Consider the following 21,912-nt stretch of genomic DNA (forward strand, 5'->3'; position numbering starts at 1 on the left):
TCATTCGGTGAAACTTCTTTCTGATCTGTGCATTCAGCTAACAGAGTTAAACCATACTTTTGATTGAGCAGATCTGAACACTCTTTCTGTAGAAAATGCAACTGGACATTTGGAGCGCTAAGAGCGTAGTAGTGGAAAAAGGAATATATTCAAATATGAACTACACAGAAGCATTCTGTGAAACTTCTTTCTGATCTGAGCATTCAGCTAACAGAGTTAAACCATACTTTGGATTGAGCAGTTTTGAAACACTCTGTCTGTAGAAAATGCAACTGGACATTCGTAGCGCTAAGTGGGTAATAGTGGAAAAAAGAATATGCTCAAATATAAACTACACAGAAGCATTGTATGAAACTTCTTTCTGTTCTGTGCATTCAACTAACAGAGTTGAACCTTACTTTTGATTGAGCCTTTCTGAAACACTCTTTCTGTAGAAACTGCAATTGGACATTCTGAGCGCTAAGAGGCCTATATTGGGAAAAATAATATCTTCAAATAAAAACTACACAGAAGCATTGTGTGAAACTTATTTCTGATATGTTCATTAAGCTAACAGAGTTAAACCATACTTTTGATTGCGCAGTTCTGAACACTCTTTCTGTAGAAAATGCAAGTGGACATTCGGAGCGCTAAGAGGGTAATAGTGGAAAAAGGAATATATTCAAATATAAACTACACAGAAGCATTCTGTGAAACTTCTTTCTGATCTGAGCATTCAGCTAACAGAGTTAAACCATACTTTGGATTGAGCAGTTTTGAAACACTCTGTCTGTAGAAAATGCAATTTGACTTTCGTAGCGCTAAGTGGGTAATAGTGGAAAAAAGAATATGTTCAAATATAAACTACACAGAAGCATTGTATGAAACTTCTTTCTGTTCTGTGCATTCAACTAACAGAGTTGAACCTTACTTCTGATTGAGCCGTTCTGAAACACTCTTTCTGTAGAAACTGCAATTGGACATTCTGAGCGCTAAGAGGCCTATATTGGGAAAAAGAATGTCTACAAATAAAAACTACACCGAAGAATTGTGTGAAACTTCTTTCTGTTCTGTTTGTTCAACTAAAAGAGTTGAACCTTAGTTTTGATTGAGCCGTTCTGAAACACTCTTTCTGTAGAAAATGCAAGTGGAGATTCGGAGCGCTAAGAGGGTAATAGTGGAAAAAGGAATGTCTCCAAATATAAACTACACAGAATAATTCTGTGAAACTTCTTTCTGATCTGTGCATTCAGCTAACAGAGTTAAACCATACTTTTGATTGAGCAGATCTGAACACTCTTTCTGTAGAAAATGCAACTGGACATTTGGAGCGCTAAGAGAGTAGTAGTGGAAAAAGGAATATATTCAAATATAAATTACACAGAAGCATTCTGTGAAACTTCTTTCTGATCTGAGCATTCAGCTAACAGAGTTAAACCATACTTTTGATTGAGCAGTCTTGAAACACTCTGTCTGTTGAAAATGCAACTGGACATTCGTAGCGCTAAGTGGGTAATAGTGGAAATAGAATATATTCAAATATAAACTACACAGAAGCATTGTATGAAACTTCTTTCTGTTCTGTGCATTCAACTAACAGAGTTGAACCTTACTTTTGATTGAGCCTTTCTGAAACACTCTTTCTGTAGAAACTGCAATTGGACATTCTGAGCGCTAAGAGTCGTATATTGGGAAAAATAATATCTTCAAATAAAAACTACACAGAAGCATTGTGTGAAACTTATTTCTGATATGTTCATTAAGCTAACAGAGTTAAACCATACTTTTGATTGCGCAGTTCTGAACACTCTTTCTGTAGAAAATGCAAGTGGACATTCGGAGCGCTAAGAGGGTAATAGTGGAAAAAGGAATATATTCAAATATAAACTACACAGTAGCATTCTGTGAAAATTCTTTCTGTTCTGTGCATTCAACTAACAGAGTTGAACCTTACTTTTGATTGAGCCGTTCTGAAACACTCTTTCTGTAGAAACTGCAATTGGACATGCTAAGCGCTAAGAGGCCTACATTGGGAAAAAGAATATCTTCAAATAAAAACTACACAGATGCATTCTGTGAAACTTATTTCTGATCTGTAAATTCAGTTAACAGAGATAAAACATATTTTTGATTGAGCAGTTATGAAACACTCTTTTTGTAGAAAATGCAAGTGGAGATTCGGAGCGCTGAGGGGGTAATAGTGGAAAAAGGAATATCTTCAAATATAAACTACACAGAATCATTCGGTGAATCTTCTTTCTGATCTGTGCATTCAACTAACAGAGTTAAACCATACTTTTGATTGAGCAGATCTGAACACTCTTTCTGTAGAAAATGCAACTGGACATTTGGAGCGCTAAGAGCGTAGTAGTGGAAAAAGGAATATATTCAAAGATAAACTACACAGAAGCATTCTGTGAAACTTCTTTCTGATCTGAGCATTCAGCTAACAGAGTTAAACCATACTTTGGATTGAGCAGTTTTGAAACACTCTGTCTGTAGAAAATGCAACTGGACATTCGTAGCGCTAAGTGGGTAATAGTGGAAAAATGTATATGTACAAATATAAACTACACAGAAGCATTGTATGAAACTTCTTTCTGTTCTGTGCATTCAACTAACAGAGTTGAACCTTACTTTTGATTGAGCCGTTCTGAAACACTCTTTCTGTAGAAACTGCAATTGGACATTCTGAGCGCTAAGAGGCCTATATTGGGAAAAAGAATGTCTACAAATAAAAACTACACAGAAGAATTGTGTGAAACTTCTTTCTGTTCTGTTTGTTCAACTAAAAGAGTTGAACCTTAGTTTTGATTGAGCCGTTCTGAAACACTCTTTCTGTAGAAAATGCAAGTGGATATTCGGAGCGCTAAGAGGGTAATAGTGGAAAAAGGAATGTCTCCAAATATAAACTACACAGAATCATTCTGTGAAACTTCTTTCTGATCTGTGCATTCAGCTAACAGAGTTAAACCATACTTTTGATTGAGCAGATCTGAACACTCTTTCTGTAGAAAATGCAACTGGACATTTGGAGCGCTAAGAGAGTAGTAGTGGAAAAAGGAATATATTCAAATATAAACTACACAGAAGCATTCTGTGAAACGTCTTTCTGATCTGAGCATTCAGCTAACAGAGTTAAACCATACTTTTGATTGAGCAGTTTTGAAACACTCTGTCTGTAGAAAATGCAACTGGACATTCGTAGCGCTAAGTGGGTAATAGTGGAAAAAAGAATATGTACAAATATAAACTACACAGAAGCATTGTATGAAACTTCTTTCTGTTCTGTGCATTCAACTAACAGAGTTGAACCTTACTTTTGATTGAGCCTTTCTGAAACACTCTTTCTGTAGAAACTGCAATTGGACATTCTGAGCGCTAAGAGGCGTATATTGGGAAAAATAATATCTTCAAATAAAAACTACACAGAAGCATTGTGTGAAACTTATTTCTGATATATTCATTAAGCTAACAGAGTTAAACCATACTTTTGATTGCGCAGTTCTGAACACTCTTTCTGTAGAAAATGCAAGTGGACATTCGGAGCGCTAAGAGGGTAATAGTGGAAAAAGGAATATATTCAAATATAAACTACACAGTAGCATTCTGTGAAAATTCTTTCTGTTCTGTGCATTCAACTAACAGAGTTGAACCTTACTTTTGATTGAGCCGTTCTGAAACACTCTTTCTGTAGAAACTGCAATTGGACATGCTAAGCGCTAAGAGGCCTACATTGGGAAAAAGAATATCTTCAAATAAAAACTACACAGATGCATTCTGTGAAACTTATTTCTGATCTGTAAATTCAGTTAACAGAGATAAAACATATTTTTGATTGAGCAGTTATGAAACACTCTTTTTGTAGAAAATGCAAGTGGAGATTCGGAGCGCTAAGAGGGTAATAGTGGAAAAAGGAATGTCTTCAAATATAAACTACACAGAATCATTCGGTGAAACTTCTTTCTGATCTGTGCATTCAGCTAACAGAGTTAAACCATACTTTTGATTGAGCAGATCTGAACACTCTTTCTGTAGAAAATGCAACTGGACATTTGGAGCGCTAAGAGCGTAGTAGTGGAAAAAGGAATATATTCAAATATGAACTACACAGAAGCATTCTGTGAAACTTCTTTCTGATCTGAGCATTCAGCTAACAGAGTTAAACCATACTTTGGATTGAGCAGTTTTGAAACACTCTGTCTGTAGAAAATGCAACTGGACATTCGTAGCGCTAAGTGGGTAATAGTGGAAAAAAGAATATGCTCAAATATAAACTACACAGAAGCATTGTATGAAACTTCTTTCTGTTCTGTGCATTCAACTAACAGAGTTGAACCTTACTTTTGATTGAGCCTTTCTGAAACACTCTTTCTGTAGAAACTGCAATTGGACATTCTGAGCGCTAAGAGGCCTATATTGGGAAAAATAATATCTTCAAATAAAAACTACACAGAAGCATTGTGTGAAACTTATTTCTGATATGTTCATTAAGCTAACAGAGTTAAACCATACTTTTGATTGCGCAGTTCTGAACACTCTTTCTGTAGAAAATGCAAGTGGACATTCGGAGCGCTAAGAGGGTAATAGTGGAAAAAGGAATATATTCAAATATAAACTACACAGTAGCATTCTGTGAAAATTCTTTCTGTTCTGTGCATTCAACTAACAGAGTTGAACCTTACTTTTGATTGAGCCGTTCTGAAACACTCTTTCTGTAGAAACTGCAATTGGACATGCTAAGCGCTAAGAGGCCTACATTGGGAAAAAGAATATCTTCAAATAAAAACTACACAGATGCATTCTGTGAAACTTATTTCTGCTCTGTAAATTCAGTTAACAGAGATAAAACATATTTTTGATTGAGCAGTTATGAAACACTCTTTTTGTAGAAAATACAAGTGGAGATTCGGAGCGCTAAGAGGGTAATAGTGGAAAAAGGAATGTCTTCAAATATAAACTACACAGAATCATTCGGTGAAACTTCTTTCTGATCTGTGCATTCAGCTAACAGAGTTAAACCATACTTTGGATTGAGCAGTTTTGAAACACTCTGTCTGTAGGAAATGCAACTGGGCATTCGTAGCGCTAAGTGGGTAATAGTGGAAAAAAGAATATGTTCAAATATAAACTACACAGAAGCATTGTATGAAACTTCTTTCTGTTCTGTGCATTCAACTAACAGAGTTGAACCTTACTTTTGATTGAGCCGTTCTGAAACACTCTTTCTGTAGAAACTGCAATTGGACATTCTGAGCGCTAAGAGGCCTATATTGGGAAAAAGAATGTCTACAAATAGAAACTACACAGAAGAATTGTGTGAAACTTCTTTCTGTTCTGTTTGTTCAACTAAAAGAGTTGAACCTTAGTTTTGATTGAGCCGTTCTGAAACAAACTTTCTGTAGAAAATGCAAGTGGAGATTCGGAGCGCTGAGAGGGTAATAGTGGAAAAAGGAATGTCTCCAAATATAAACTACACAGAATCATTCTGTGAAACTTCTTTCTGATCTGTGCATTCAGCTAACAGAGTTAAACCATACTTTTGATTGAGCAGATCTGAACACTCTTTCTGTAGAAAATGCAACTGGACATTTGGAGCGCTAAGAGAGTAGTAGTGGAAAAAGGAATATATTCAAATATAAACTACACAGAAGCATTCTGTGAAACTTCTTTCTGATCTGAGCATTCAGCTAACAGAGTTAAACCATACTTTTGATTGAGCAGTTTTGAAACACTCTGTCTGTAGAAAATGCAACTGGACATTCGTAGAGCTAAGTGGGTAATAGTGGAAAAAAGAATATGTTCAAATATAAACTACACAGAAGCATTGTATGAAACTTCTTTCTGTTCTGTGCATTCAACTAACAGAGTTGAACCTTACTTTTGATTGAGCCTTTCTGAAACACTCTTTCTGTAGAAACTGCAATTGGACATTCTGAGCGCTAAGAGGCCTATATTGGGAAAAAAAATATCTTCAAATAAAAACTACACAGAAGCATTGTGTGAAACTTATTTCTGATATGTTCATTAAGCTAACAGAGTTAAACCATACTTTTGATTGCGCAGTTCTGAACACTCTTTCTGTAGAAAATGCAAGTGGACATTCGGAGCGCTAAGAGGGTAATAGTGGAAAAAGGAATATATTCAAATATAAACTACACAGTAGCATTCTGTGAAAATTCTTTCTGTTCTGTGCATTCAACTAACAGAGTTGAACCTTACTTTTGATTGAGCCGTTCTGAAACACTCTTTCTGTAGAAACTGCAATTGGACATGCTAAGCGCTAAGAGGCCTACATTGGGAAAAAGAATATCTTCAAATAAAAACTACACAGATGCATTCTGTGAAACTTATTTCTGATCTGTAAATTCAGTTAACAGAGATAAAACATATTTTTGATTCAGCAGTTATGAAACACTCTTTTTGTAGAAAATGCAAGTGGAGATTCGGAGCGCTAAGAGGGTAATAATGGAAAAAGGAATGTCTTCAAATATAAACTACACAGAATCATTCGGTGAAACTACTTTCTGATCTGTGCATTCAGCTAAAAGAGTTAAACCATACTTTTGATTGAGCAGATCTGAACACTCTTTCTGTAGAAAATGCAACTGGACATTTGGAGCGCTAAGAGAGTAGTAGTGGAAAAAGGAATATATTCAAATATAAACTACACAGAAGCATTCTGTGAAACTTCTTTCTGATCTGAGCATTCAGCTAACAGAGTTAAACCATACTTTGGATTGAGCAGTTTTGAAACACTCTGTCTGTAGAAAATGCAATTGGACATTCGTAGCGCTAAGTGGGTAATAGTGGAAAAAAGAATATGTTCAAATATAAACTACACAGAAGCATTGTATGAAACTTCTTTCTGTTCTGTGCATTCAACTAACAGAGTTGAACCTTACTTCTGATTGAGCCGTTCTGAAACACTCTTTCTGTAGAAACTGCAATTGGACATTCTGAGCGCTAAGAGGCCTATATTGGGAAAAAGAATGTCTACAAATAAAAACTACACAGAAGAATTGTGTGAAACTTCTTTCTGTTCTGTTTGTTCAACTAAAAGAGTTGAACCTTAGTTTTGATTGAGCCGTTCTGAAACAATCTTTCTGTAGAAAATGCAAGTGGAGATTCGGAGCGCTGAGAGGGTAATAGTGGAAAAAGGAATGTCTCCAAATATAAACTACACAGAATCATTCTGTGAAACTTCTTTCTGATCTGTGCATTCAGCTAACAGAGTTAAACCATACTTTTGATTGAGCAGATCTGAACACTCTTTCTGTAGAAAATGCAACTGGACATTTGGAGCGCTAAGAGAGTAGTAGTGGAAAAAGGAATATATTCAAATATAAACTACACAGAAGCATTCTGTGAAACGTCTTTCTGATCTGAGCATTCAGCTAACAGAGTTAAACCATACTTTTGATTGAGCAGTTTTGAAACACTCTGTCTGTAGAAAATGCAACTGGACATTCGTAGCGCTAAGTGGGTAATAGTGGAAAAAAGAATATGTACAAATATAAACTACACAGAAGCATTGTATGAAACTTCTTTCTGTTCTGTGCATTCAACTAACAGAGTTGAACCTTACTTTTGATTGAGCCTTTCTGAAACACTCTTTCTGTAGAAACTGCAATTGGACATTCTGAGCGCTAAGAGGCGTATATTGGGAAAAATAATATCTTCAAATAAAAACTACACAGAAGCATTGTGTGAAACTTATTTCTGATATATTCATTAAGCTAACAGAGTTAAACCATACTTTTGATTGCGCAGTTCTGAACACTCTTTCTGTAGAAAATGCAAGTGGACATTCGGAGCGCTAAGAGGGTAATAGTGGAAAAAGGAATATATTCAAATATAAACTACACAGTAGCATTCTGTGAAAATTCTTTCTGTTCTGTGCATTCAACTAACAGAGTTGAACCTTACTTTTGATTGAGCCGTTCTGAAACACTCTTTCTGTAGAAACTGCAATTGGACATGCTAAGCGCTAAGAGGCCTACATTGGGAAAAAGAATATCTTCAAATAAAAACTACACAGATGCATTCTGTGAAACTTATTTCTGATCTGTAAATTCAGTTAACAGAGATAAAACATATTTTTGATTGAGCAGTTATGAAACACTCTTTTTGTAGAAAATGCAAGTGGAGATTCGGAGCGCTAAGAGGGTAATAGTGGAAAAAGGAATGTCTTCAAATATAAACTACACAGAATCATTCGGTGAAACTTCTTTCTGATCTGTGCATTCAGCTAACAGAGTTAAACCATACTTTTGATTGAGCAGATCTGAACACTCTTTCTGTAGAAAATGCAACTGGACATTTGGAGCGCTAAGAGCGTAGTAGTGGAAAAAGGAATATATTCAAATATGAACTACACAGAAGCATTCTGTGAAACTTCTTTCTGATCTGAGCATTCAGCTAACAGAGTTAAACCATACTTTGGATTGAGCAGTTTTGAAACACTCTGTCTGTAGAAAATGCAACTGGACATTCGTAGCGCTAAGTGGGTAATAGTGGAAAAAAGAATATGCTCAAATATAAACTACACAGAAGCATTGTATGAAACTTCTTTCTGTTCTGTGCATTCAACTAACAGAGTTGAACCTTACTTTTGATTGAGCCTTTCTGAAACACTCTTTCTGTAGAAACTGCAATTGGACATTCTGAGCGCTAAGAGGCCTATATTGGGAAAAATAATATCTTCAAATAAAAACTACACAGAAGCATTGTGTGAAACTTATTTCTGATATGTTCATTAAGCTAACAGAGTTAAACCATACTTTTGATTGCGCAGTTCTGAACACTCTTTCTGTAGATAATGCAAGTGGACATTCGGAGCGCTAAGAAGGTAATAGTGGAAAAAGGAATATATTCAAATATAAACTACACAGTAGCATTCTGTGAAAATTCTTTCTGTTCTGTGCATTCAACTAACAGAGTTGAACCTTACTTTTGATTGAGCCGTTCTGAAACACTCTTTCTGTAGAAACTGCAATTGGACATGCTAAGCGCTAAGAGGCCTACATTGGGAAAAAGAATATCTTCAAATAAAAACTACACAGATGCATTCTGTGAAACTTATTTCTGCTCTGTAAATTCAGTTAACAGAGATAAAACATATTTTTGATTGAGCAGTTATGAAACACTCTTTTTGTAGAAAATGCAAGTGGAGATTCGGAGCGCTAAGGGGGTAATAGTGGAAAAAGGAATGTCTTGAAATATAAACTACACAGAATCATTCGGTGAAACTTCTTTCTGATCTGTGCATTCAGCTAACAGAGTTAAACCATACTTTGGATTGAGCAGTTTTGAAACACTCTGTCTGTAGGAAATGCAACTGGGCATTCGTAGCGCTAAGTGGGTAATAGTGGAAAAAAGAATATGTTCAAATATAAACTACACAGAAGCATTGTATGAAACTTCTTTCTGTTCTGTGCATTCAACTAACAGAGTTGAACCTTACTTTTGATTGAGCCGTTCTGAAACACTCTTTCTGTAGAAACTGCAATTGGACATTCTGAGCGCTAAGAGGCCTACATTGGGAAAAAGAATGTCTACAAATAGAAACTACACAGAAGAATTCTGTGAAACTTCTTTCTGTTCTGTTTGTTCAACTAAAAGAGTTGAACCTTAGTTTTGATTGAGCCATTCTGAAACACTCTTTCTGTAGAAAATGCAAGTGGAGATTCGGAGCGCTAAGAGGGTAATAGTGGAAAAAGGAATGTCTCCAAATATAAACAACACAGAATCATTCTGTGAAACTTCTTTCTGATCTGTGCATTCAGCTAACAGAGTTAAACCATACTTTTGATTGAGCAGATCTGAACACTCTTTCTGTAGAAAATGCAACTGGACATTTGGAGCGCTAAGAGAGTAGTAGTGGAAAAAGGAATATATTCAAATATAAACTACACAGAAGCATTCTGTGAAACTTCTTTCTGATCTGAGCATTCAGCTAACAGAGTTAAACCATACTTTTGATTGAGCAGTTTTGAAACACTCTGTCTGTAGAAAATGCAACTGGACATTCGTAGCGCTAAGTGGGTAATAGTGGAAAAAAGAATATGTTCAAATATAAACTACACAGAAGCATTGTATGAAACTTCTTTCTGTTCTGTGCATTCAACTAACAGAGTTGAACCTTACTTTTGATGGAGCCTTTCTGAAACACTCTTTCTGTAGAAACTGCAATTGGACATTCTGAGCGCTAAGAGGCCTGTATTGGGAAAAATAATATCTTCAAATAAAAACTACACAGAAGCATTGTGTGAAACTTATTTCTGATATGTTCATTAAGCTAACAGAGTTAAACCATACTTTTGATTGCGCAGTTCTGAACACTCTTTCTGTAGAAAATGCAAGTGGACATTCGGAGCGCTAAGAGGGTAATAGTGGAAAAAGGAATATATTTAAATATAAACTACACAGTAGCATTCTGTGAAAATTCTTTCTGTTCTGTGCATTCAACTAACAGATTTGAACCTTATTTTTGATTGAGCCGTTCTGAAACTCTCTTTCTGTAGAAACTGCAATTGGACATGCTAAGGGCTAAGAGGCCTACATTGGGAAAAAGAATATCTTCAAATGAAAACTACACAGATGCATTCTGTGAAACTTATTTCTGATCTGTAAATTCAGTTAACAGAGATAAAACATATTTTTGATTGAGCAGTTATGAAACACTCTTTTTGTAGAAAATGCAAGTGGAGATTCGGAGCGCTAAGAGGGTAATAGTGGAAATAGGAATGTCTTCAAATATAAACTACACAGAATCATTCGGTAAAACTTCCTTCTGATCTGTGCATTCAGCTAACAGAGTTAAACCATACTTTTGATTGAGCAGATCTGAACACTCTTTCTGTAGAAAATGCAACTGGACATTTGGAGCGCTCAGAGCGTAGTAGTGGAAAAAGGAATATATTCAAATATAAACTACACAGAAGCATTCTGTGAAACTTCTTTCTGATCTGAGCATTCAGCAAACAGAGTTAAACCATACTTTTGATTGAGCAGTTTTGAAACACTCTGTCTGTAGAAAATGCAACTGGACATTCGTAGCGCTAAGTTGGTAATAGTGGAAAAAAGAATATGTTCAAATATAAACTACACAGAAGCATTGTATGAAACTTCTTTCTGTTCTGTGCATTCAACTAACAGAGTTGAACCTTACTTTTGATGGAGCCGTTCTGAAACACTCTTTCTGTAGAAACTGCAATTGGACATGCTAAGCGCTAAGAGGCCTACATTGGGAAAAAGAATATCTTCAAATAAAAACTACAGAGATGCATTCTGTGAAACTTATTTCTGATCTGTAAATTCAGTTAACAGAGATAAAACATATTTTTGATTGAGCAGTTATGAAACACTCTTTCTGTAGAAAATGCAAGTGGACATTCGGAGCACTAAGAGGGTAATAGTGGAAAAAGGAATATATTCAAACATAAACTACACAGTAGCATTCTGTGAAACTTCTTTCTGTTCTGTGCATTCAACTAACAGATTTGAACCTTACTTTTGATTGAGACGTTCTGAAACACTCTTTCTGTAGAAACTGCAATTGGACATTCTGAGCGCTAAGAGGCCTACATTGGGAAAAAGTATATCTTCAAATAAAAACTACACAGATGCATTCTGTGAAACTTCTTTCTGTTCTGTTTGTTCAACTAAAAGAGTTGAACCTTAGTTTTGATTGAGGCGTTCTGAAACACTCTTTCTGTAAAAAATGCAAGTGGAGATTCGGAGCGCTAAGAGGGTCATAGTGGAAAAAGGAATGTCTCCAAATATAAACTACACAGAATCATTTTGTGAAACTTCTTTCTGATCTGTGCATTCAGCTAACAGAGTTAAACCATACTTTTGATTGAGCAGATCTGAACACTCTTTCTGTAGAAATGCAACTGGACATTTGGAGCGCTAAGAGAGTAGTAGTGGAAAAAGGAATATATTCAAATATAAACTACACAGAAGCATTCTGTGAAACTTCTTTCTGATCTGAGCATTCAGCTAACAGAGTTAAACCATACTTTTGATTGAGCAGTTTTGAAACACTCTGTCTGTAGAAAATGCAACTGGACATTCGTAGCGCTAAGTGGGTAATAGTGGAAAAAAGAATATGTTCAAATATAAACTACACAGAAGCATTGTATGAAACTTCTTTCTGTTCTGTGCATTCAACTAACAGAGTTGAACCTTACTTTTGATTGAGCCTTTCTGAAACACTCTTTCTGTAGAAACTGCAATTGGACATTCTGAGCGCTAAGAGGTCTCTATTGGGGAAAATAATATCTTAAAATAAAAACTACACAGAAGCATTGTGTGAAACTTATTTCTGATATGTTCATTAAGCTAACAGAGTTAAACCATACTTTTGATTGCGCAGTTCTGAACACACTTTCTGTAGAAAATGCAAGTGGACATTCGGAGCACTAAGAGGGTAATAGTGGAAAAAGGAATATATTCAAACATAAACTACACAGTAGCATTCTGTGAAAATTCTTTCTGTTCTGTGCATTCAAATAACAGAGTTGAAACTTAATTTTGATTGAGCCGTTCTGAAACACTCTTTCTGTAGAAACTGCAATTGGACATGCTAAGCGCTAAGAGGCCTACATTGGGAAAAAGAATATCTTCAAATAAAAACTACACAGATGCATTCTGTGAAACTTATTTCTGATCTGTAAATTCAGTTAACAGAGATAAAACATATTTTTGATTGAGCAGTTATGAAACACTCTTTTTGTAGAAAATGCAAGTGGAGATTCGGAGCGCTAAGAGGGTAATAGTGGAAAAAGGAATGTCTTCAAATATAAACTACACAGAATCATTCGGTTAAACTTCTTTCTGATCTGTGCATTCAGCTAACAGAGTTAAACCATACTTTTCATTGAGCAGATCTGAACACTCTTTCTGTAGAAAATGCAAATGGACATTTGGAGCGCTAAGAGCGTAGTAGTGGAAAAAGGAATATATTCAACTATAAACTACACAGAAGCATTCTGTGAAACTTCTTTCTGATCTGAGCATTCAGCTAACAGAGTTAAACCATACTTTTGATTGAGCAGTTTTGAAACACTCTGTCTGTAGAAAATGCAACTGGACATTCGTAGCGCTAAGTGGGTAATAGTGGAAAAAGGAATATGTTCAAATATAAACTACACAGAAGCATTGTATGAAACTTCTTTCTGTTCTGTGCATTCAACTAACAGAGTTGAACCTTACTTTTGATTGAGCCGTTCTGAAACACTCTTTCTGTAGAAACTGCAATTGGACATTCTGAGCGCTAAGAGGCCTATATTGGGAAAAAGAATGTCTACAAATAAAAACTACACAGAAGAATTGTGTGAAACTTCTTTCTGTTCTGTTTGTTCAACTAAAAGAGTTGAACCTTAGTTTTGATTGAGACGTTCTGAAACACTCTTTCAGTAGAAAATGCAAGTGGAGATTCGGAGCGCTAAGAATGTAATAGTGGAAAAAGGAATGTCTCCAAATATAAACTACACAGAATCATTCTGTGAAACTTCTTTCTGATCTGTGCATTCAGCTAACAGAGTTAAACCATACTTTTGATTGAGCAGATCTAAACACTCTTTCTGTAGAAAATGCAACTGGACATTTCGAGCGCTAAGAGAGTAGTAGTGGAAAAAGGAATATATTCAAATATAAACTACACAGAAGCATTCTGTGAAACTTCTTTCTGATCTGAGCATTCAGCTAACAGAGTTAAACCATACTTTTGATTGAGCAGTTTTGAAACACTCTGTCTGTAGAAAATGCAACTGGACATTCGTAGCGCTAAGTGGGTAATAGTGGAAAAAAGAATATGTTCAAATATAAACTACACAGAAGCATTGTATGAAACTTCTTTCTGTTCTTTGCATTCAACTAACAGAGTTGAACCTTACTTTTGATTGAGCCTTTCTGAAACACTCTTTCTGTAGAAACTGCAATTGGACATTCTGAGCGCTAAGAGGCCTATATTGGGAAAAACAATATCTTCAAATAAAAACTACACAGAAGCATTGTGTGAAACTTATTTCTGATATATTCATTAAGCTAACAGAGTTAAACCATACTTTTGATTGCACAGTTCTGAACACTCTTTCTGTAGAAAATGCAAGTGGACATTCGGAGCGCTAAGAGGGTAATAGTGGAAAAAGGAGTATATTCAAATATAAACTACACAGTAGCATTCTGTGAAAATTCTTTCTGTTCTGTGCATTCAACTAACAGAGTTGAACCTTACTTTTGATTGAGCCGTTCTGAAACACTCTTTCTGTAGAAACTGCAATTGGACATGCTAAGCGCTAAGAGGCCTACATTGGGAAAAAGTATATCTTCAAATATAAACTACACAGATGCATTCTGTGAAACTTCTTTCTGTTCTGTTTGTTCAACTAAAAGAGTTGAACCTTAGTTTTGATTGAGGCGTTCTGAAACACTCTTTCTGTAAAAAATGCAAGTGGAGATTCGGAGCGCTAAGAGGGTCATAGTGGAAAAAGGAATGTCTCCAAATATAAACTACACAGAATCATTTTGTGAAACTTCTTTCTGATCTGTGCATTCAGCTAACAGAGTTAAACCATACTTTTGATTGAGCAGATCTGAACACTCTTTCTGTAGAAATGCAACTGGACATTTGGAGCGCTAAGAGAGTAGTAGTGGAAAAAGGAATATATTCAAATATAAACTACACAGAAGCATTCTGTGAAACTTCTTTCTGATCTGAGCATTCAGCTAACAGAGTTAAACCATACTTTTGATTGAGCAGTTTTGAAACACTCTGTCTGTAGAAAATGCAACTGGACATTCGTAGCGCTAAGTGGGTAATAGTGGAAAAAAGAATATGTTCAAATATAAACTACACAGAAGCATTGTATGAAACTTCTTTCTGTTCTGTGCATTCAACTAACAGAGTTGAACCTTACTTTTGATTGAGCCTTTCTGAAACACTCTTTCTGTAGAAACTGCAATTGGACATTCTGAGCGCTAAGAGGCCTCTATTGGGGAAAATAATATCTTCAAATAAAAACTACACAGAAGCATTGTGTGAAACTTATTTCTGATATGTTCATTAAGCTAACAGAGTTAAACCATACTTTTGATTGCGCAGTTCTGAACACACTTTCTGTAGAAAATGCAAGTGGACATTCGGAGCACTAAGAGGGTAATAGTGGAAAAAGGAATATATTCAAACATAAACTACACAGTAGCATTCTGTGAAAATTCTTTCTGTTCTGTGCATTCAACTAACAGAGTTGAACCTTACTTTTGATTGAGCCGTTCTGAAACACTCTTTCTGTAGAAACTGCAATTGGACATGCTAAGCGCTAAGAGGCCTACATTGGGAAAAAGAATATCTTCAAATAAAAACTACACAGATGCATTCTGTGAAACTTATTTCTGATCTGTAAATTCAGTTAACAGAGATAAAACATATTTTTGATTGAGCAGTTATGAAACACTCTTTTTGTAGAAAATGCAAGTGGAGATTCGGAGCGCTAAGAGGGTAATAGTGGAAAAAGGAATGTCTTCAAATATAAACTACACAGAATCATTCGGTTAAACTTCTTTCTGATCTGTGCATTCAGCTAACAGAGTTAAACCATACTTTTCATTGAGCAGATCTGAACACTCTTTCTGTAGAAAATGCAACTGGACATTTGGAGCGCTAAGAGCGTAGTAGTGGAAAAAGGAATATATTCAACTATAAACTACACAGAACCATTCTGTGAAACTTCTTTCTGATCTGAGCATTCAGCTAACAGAGTTAAAAAATACTTTTGATTGAACAGTTTTGAAACACTCTGTCTGTAGAAAATGCAACTGGACATTCGTAGCGCTAAGTGGGTAATAGTGGAAAAAAGAATATGTTCAAATATAAACTACACAGAAGCATTGTATGAAACTTCTTTCTGTTCTGTGCATTCAACTAACAGAGTTGAACCTTACTTTTGATTGAGCCGTTCTGAAACACTCTTTCTGTAGAAACTGCAATTGGACATTCTGAGCGCTAAGAGGCCTATATTGGGAAAAAGAATGTCTACAAATAAAAACTACACAGAAGAATTGTGTGAAACTTCTTTCTGTTCTGTTTGTTCAACTAAAAGAGTTGAACCTTAGTTTTGATTGAGCCGTTCTGAAACACTCTTTCTGTAGAAAATGCAAGTGGAGATTCGGAGCGCTAAGAGGGTAATAGTGGAAAAAGGAATGTCTCCAAATATAAACTACACAGAATCATTCTGTGAAACTTCTTTCTGATATGTGCATTCAGCTAACAGAGTTAAACCATACTTTTGATTGAGCAGATCTGAACACTCTTTCTGTAGAAAATGCAACTGGACATTTGGAGCGCTAAGAGAGTAGTAGTGGAAAAAGGAATATATTCAAATATAAACTACACAGAAGCATTCTGTGAAACTTCTTTCTGATCTGAGCATTCAGCTAACAGAGTTAAACCATACTTTTGATTGAGCAGTTTTGAAACACTCTGTCTGTAGAAAATGCAACTGGACATTCGTAGCGCTAAGTGGGTAATAGTGGAAAAAAGAATATGTTCAAATATAAACTACACAGAAGCATTGTATGAAACTTCTTTCTGTTCTGTGCATTCAACTAAGAGAGTTGAACCTGACTTTTGATTGAGCCTTTCTGAAACACTCTTTCTGTAGAAACTGCAATTGGACATTCTGAGCGCTAAGAGGCATCTATTGGGAAAAATAATATCTTCAAATAAAAACTACACAGAAGCATTGTGTGAAACTTATTTCTGATATGTTCATTAAGCTAACAGAGTTAAACCATACTTTTGATTGCGCAGTTCTGAACACTCTTTCTGTAGAAAATGCAAGTGGACATTCGGAGCGCTAAGAGGGTAATAGTGGAAAAAGGAGTATATTCAAATATAAACTACACAATAACATTCTGTGAAAATTCTTTCTGTTCTGTGCATTCAACTAACAGAGTTGAACCTTACTTTTGATTGAGCCGTTCTGAAACACTCTTTCTGTGAAACTGCAATTGGACATGCTAAGCGCTAAGAGGCCTACATTGGGAAAAAAATATCTTCAAATAAAAACTACACAGATGCATTCTGTGAAACTTCTTTCTGTTCTGTTTGTTCAACTAAAAGAGTTGAAACTTAGTTTTGATTGAGGCGTTCTGAAACACTCTTTCTGTAAAAAATGCAAGTGGAGATTCGGAGCGCTAAGAGGGTATTAGTGGAAAAAGGAATGTCTCCAAATATAAACTACACAGAATCATTTTGTGAAACTTCTTTCTGATCTGTGCATTCAGCTAACAGAGTTAAACCATACTTTTGATTGAGCAGATCTGAACACTCTTTCTGTAGAAAATGCAACTGGACATTTGGAGCGCTAAGAGAGTAGTAGTGGAAAAAGGAATATATTCAAATATAAACTACACAGAAGCATTCTGTGAAACTTCTTTCTGATCTGAGCATTCAGCTAACAGAGTTAAACCATACTTTTGATTGAGCAGTTTTGAAACACTCTGTCTGTAGAAAATGCAACTGGACATTCGTAGCGCTAAGTGGGTAATAGTGGAAAAAAGAATATGTTCAAATATAAACTACACAGAAGCATTGTATGAAACTTCTTTCTGTTCTGTGCATTCAACTAACAGAGTTGAACCTTACTTTTGATTGAGCCTTTCTGAAACACTCTTTCTGTAGAAACTGCAATTGGACATTCTGAGCGCTAAGAGGCCTCTATTGGGGAAAATAATATCTTCAAATAAAAACTACACAGAAGCATTGTGTGAAACTTATTTCTGATATGTTCATTAAGCTAACAGAGTTAAACCATACTTTTGATTGCGCAGTTCTGAACACACTTTCTGTAGAAAATGCAAGTGGACATTCGGAGCGCTAAGAGGGTAATAGTGGAAAAAGGAATATATTCAAACATAAACTACACAGTAGCATTCTGTGAAAATTCTTTCTGTTCTGTGCATTCAAATAACAGAGTTGAACCTTAATTTTGATTGAGCCGTTCTGAAACACTCTTTCTGTAGAAACTGCAATTGGACATGCTAAGCGCTAAGAGGCCTACATTGGGAAAAAGAATATCTTCAAATAAAAACTACACAGATGCATTCTGTGAAACTTATTTCTGATCTGTAAATTCAGTTAACAGAGATAAAACTTATTTTTGATTGAGCAGTTATGAAACACTCTTTTTGTAGAAAATGCAAGCGGAGATTCGGAGCGTTAAGAGGGTAATAGTGGAAAAAGGAATGTCTTCAAATATAAACTACACAGAATCATTCGGTTAAACTTCTTTCTGATCTGTGCATTCAGCTAACAGAGTTAAACCATACTTTTGATTGAGCAGATCTGAACACTCTTTCTGTAGAAAATGCAACTGGACATTTGGAGCGCTAAGAGCGTAGTAGTGGAAAAAGGAATATATTCAACTATAAACTACACAGAAGCATTCTGTGAAACTTCTTTCTGATCTGAGCATTCAGCTAACAGAGTTAAACCATACTTTTGATTGAGCAGTTTTGAAACACTCTGTCTGTAGAAAATGCAACTGGACATTCGTAGCGCTAAGTGGGTAATAGTGGAAAAAAGAATATGTTCAAATATAAACTACATAGAAGCATTGTATGAAACTTCTTTCTGTTCTGTGCATTCAACTAACAGAGTTGAACCTTACTTTTGATTGAGCCGTTCTGAAACACTCTTTCTGTAGAAACTGCAATTGGACATTCTGAGCGCTAAGAGGCCTATATTGGGAAAAAGAATGTCTTCAAATAAAAACTACACAGAAGAATTGTGTGAAACTTCTTTCTGTTCTGTTTGTTCAACTAAAAGAGTTGAACCTTAGTTTTGATTGAGCCGTTCTGAAACACTCTTTCTGTAGAAAATGCAAGTGGAGATTCGGAGCGCTAAGAGGGTAATAGTGGAAAAAGGAATGTCTCCAAATATAAACTACACAGAATCATTCTGTGAAACTTCTTTCAGATCTGTGCATTCAGCTAACAGAGTTAAACCATACTTTTGATTGAGCAGATCTAAACACTCTTTCTGTAGAAAATGCAACTGGACATTTCGAGCGCTAAGAGAGTAGTAGTGGAAAAAGGAATATATTCAAATATAAACTACACAGAAGCATTCTGTGAAACTTCTTTCTGATCTGAGCATTCAGCTAACAGAGTTAAACCATACTTTTGATTGAGCAGTTTTGAAACACTCTGTCTGTAGAAAATGCAACTGGACATTCGTAGCGCTAAGTGGGTAATAGTGGAAAAAAGAATATGTTCAAATATAAACTACACAGAAGCATTGTATGAAACTTCTTTCTGTTCTGTGCATTCAACTAACAGAGTTGAACCTTACTTTTGATTGAGCCGTTCTGAAACACTCTTTCTGTAGAAACTGCAATTGGACATGCTAAGCGCTAAGAGGCCTACATTGGGAAAAAGTATATCTTCAAATAAAAACTACACAGATGCATTCTGTGAAACTTCTTTCTGTTCTGTTTGTTCAACTAAAAGAGTTGAACCTTAGTTTTGATTGAGGCGTTCTGAAACACTCTTTCTGTAAAAAATGCAAGTGGAGATTCGGAGCGCTAAGAGGGTCATAGTGGAAAAAGGAATGTCTCCAAGTATAAACTACACAGAATCATTTTGTGAAACTTCTTTCTGATCTGTGCATTCAGCTAACAGAGTTAAACCATACTTTTGATTGAGCAGATCTGAACACTCTTTCTGTAGAAATGCAACTGGACATTTGGAGCGCTAAGAGAGTAGTAGTGGAAAAAGGAATATATTCAAATATAAACTACACAGAAGCATTCTGTGAAACTTCTTTCTGATCTGAGCATTCAGCTAACAGAGTTAAACCATACTTTTGATTGAGCAGTTTTGAAACACTCTGTCTGTAGAAAATGCAACTGGACATTCGTAGCGCTAAGTGGGTAAGAGTGGAAAAAAGAATATGTTCAAATATAAACTACACAGAAGCATTGTATGAAACTTCTTTCTGTTCTGTGCATTCAACTAACAGAGTTGAACCTTACTTTTGATTGAGCCTTTCTGAAACACTCTTTCTGTAGAAACTGCAATTGGACATTCTGAGCGCTAAGAGGCCTCTATTGGGGAAAATAATATCTTAAAATAAAAACTACACAGAAGCATTGTGTGAAACTTATTTCTGATATGTTCATTAAGCTAACAGAGTTAAACCATACTTTTGATTGCGCAGTTCTGAACACACTTTCTGTAGAAAATGCAAGTGGACATTCGGAGCGCTAAGAGGGTAATAGTGGAAAAAGGAATATATTCAAACATAAACTACACAGTAGCATTCTGTGAAAATTCTTTCTGTTCTGTGCATTCAAATAACAGAGTTGAACCTTAATTTTGATTGAGCCGTTCTGAAACACTCTTTCTGTAGAAACTGCAATTGGACATGCTAAGCGCTAAGAGGCCTACATTGGGAAAAAGAATATCTTCAAATAAAAACTACACAGATGCATTCTGTGAAACTTATTTCTGATCTGTAAATTCAGTTAACAGAGATAAAACATATTTTTGATTGAGCAGTTATGAAACACTCTTTTTGTAGAAAATGCAAGTGGAGATTCGGAGCGCTAAGAGGGTAATAGTGGAAAAAGGAATGTCTTCAAATATAAACTACACAGAATCATTCGGTTAAACTTCTTTCTGATCTGTGCATTCAGCTAACAGAGTTAAACCATACTTTTCATTGAGCAGATCTGAACACTCTTTCTGTAGAAAATGCAACTGGACATTTGGAGCGCTAAGAGCGTAGTAGTGGAAAAAGGAATATATTCAACTATAAACTACACAGAAGCATTCTGTGAAACTTCTTTCTGATCTGAGCATTCAGCTAACAGAGTTAAACCATACTTTTGATTGAGCAGTTTTGAAACACTCTGTCTGTAGAAAATGCAACTGGACATTCGTAGCGCTAAGTGGGTAATAGTGGAAAAAGGAATATGTTCAAATATAAACTACACAGAAGCATTGTATGAAACTTCTTTCTGTTCTGTGCATTCAACTAACAGAGTTGAACCTTACTTTTGATTGAGCCGTTCTGAAACACTCTTTCTGTAGAAACTGCAATTGGACATTCTGAGCGCTAAGAGGCCTATATTGGGAAAAAGAATGTCTACAAATAAAAACTACACAGAAGAATTGTGTGAAACTTCTTTCTGTTCTGTTTGTTCAACTAAAAGAGTTGAACCTTAGTTTTGATTGAGCCGTTCTGAAACACTCTTTCAGTAGAAAATGCAAGTGGAGATTCGGAGCGCTAAGAGGGTAATAGTGGAAAAAGGAATGTCTCCAAATATAAACTACACAGAATCATTTTGTGAAACTTCTTTCTGATCTGTGCATTCAGCTAACAGAGTTAAACCATACTTTTGATTGAGCAGATCTAAACACTCTTTCTGTAGAAAATGCAACTGGACATTTCGAGCGCTAAGAGAGTAGTAGTGGAAAAAGGAATATATTCAAATATAAACTACACAGAAGCATTCTGTGAAACTTCTTTCTGATCTGAGCATTCAGCTAACAGAGTTAAACCATACTTTTGATTGAGCAGTTTTGAAACACTCTGTCTGTAGAAAATGCAACTGGACATTCGTAGCGCTAAGTGGGTAATAGTGGAAAAAAGAATATGTTCAAATATAAACTACACAGAAGCATTGTATGAAACTTCTTTCTGTTCTTTGCATTCAACTAACAGAGTTGAACCTTACTTTTGATTGAGCCTTTCTGAAACACTCTTTCTGTAGAAACTGCAATTGGACATTCTGAGCGCTAAGAGGCCTATATTGGGAAAAACAATATCTTCAAATAAAAACTACACAGAAGCATTGTGTGAAACTTATTTCTGATATGTTCATTAAGCTAACAGAGTTAAACCATACTTTTGATTGC

Source organism: Symphalangus syndactylus, chromosome 8, assembly GCF_028878055.3.
Source record: "Symphalangus syndactylus isolate Jambi chromosome 8, NHGRI_mSymSyn1-v2.1_pri, whole genome shotgun sequence".
NCBI classification, from domain to species: domain Eukaryota; kingdom Metazoa; phylum Chordata; class Mammalia; order Primates; family Hylobatidae; genus Symphalangus; species Symphalangus syndactylus.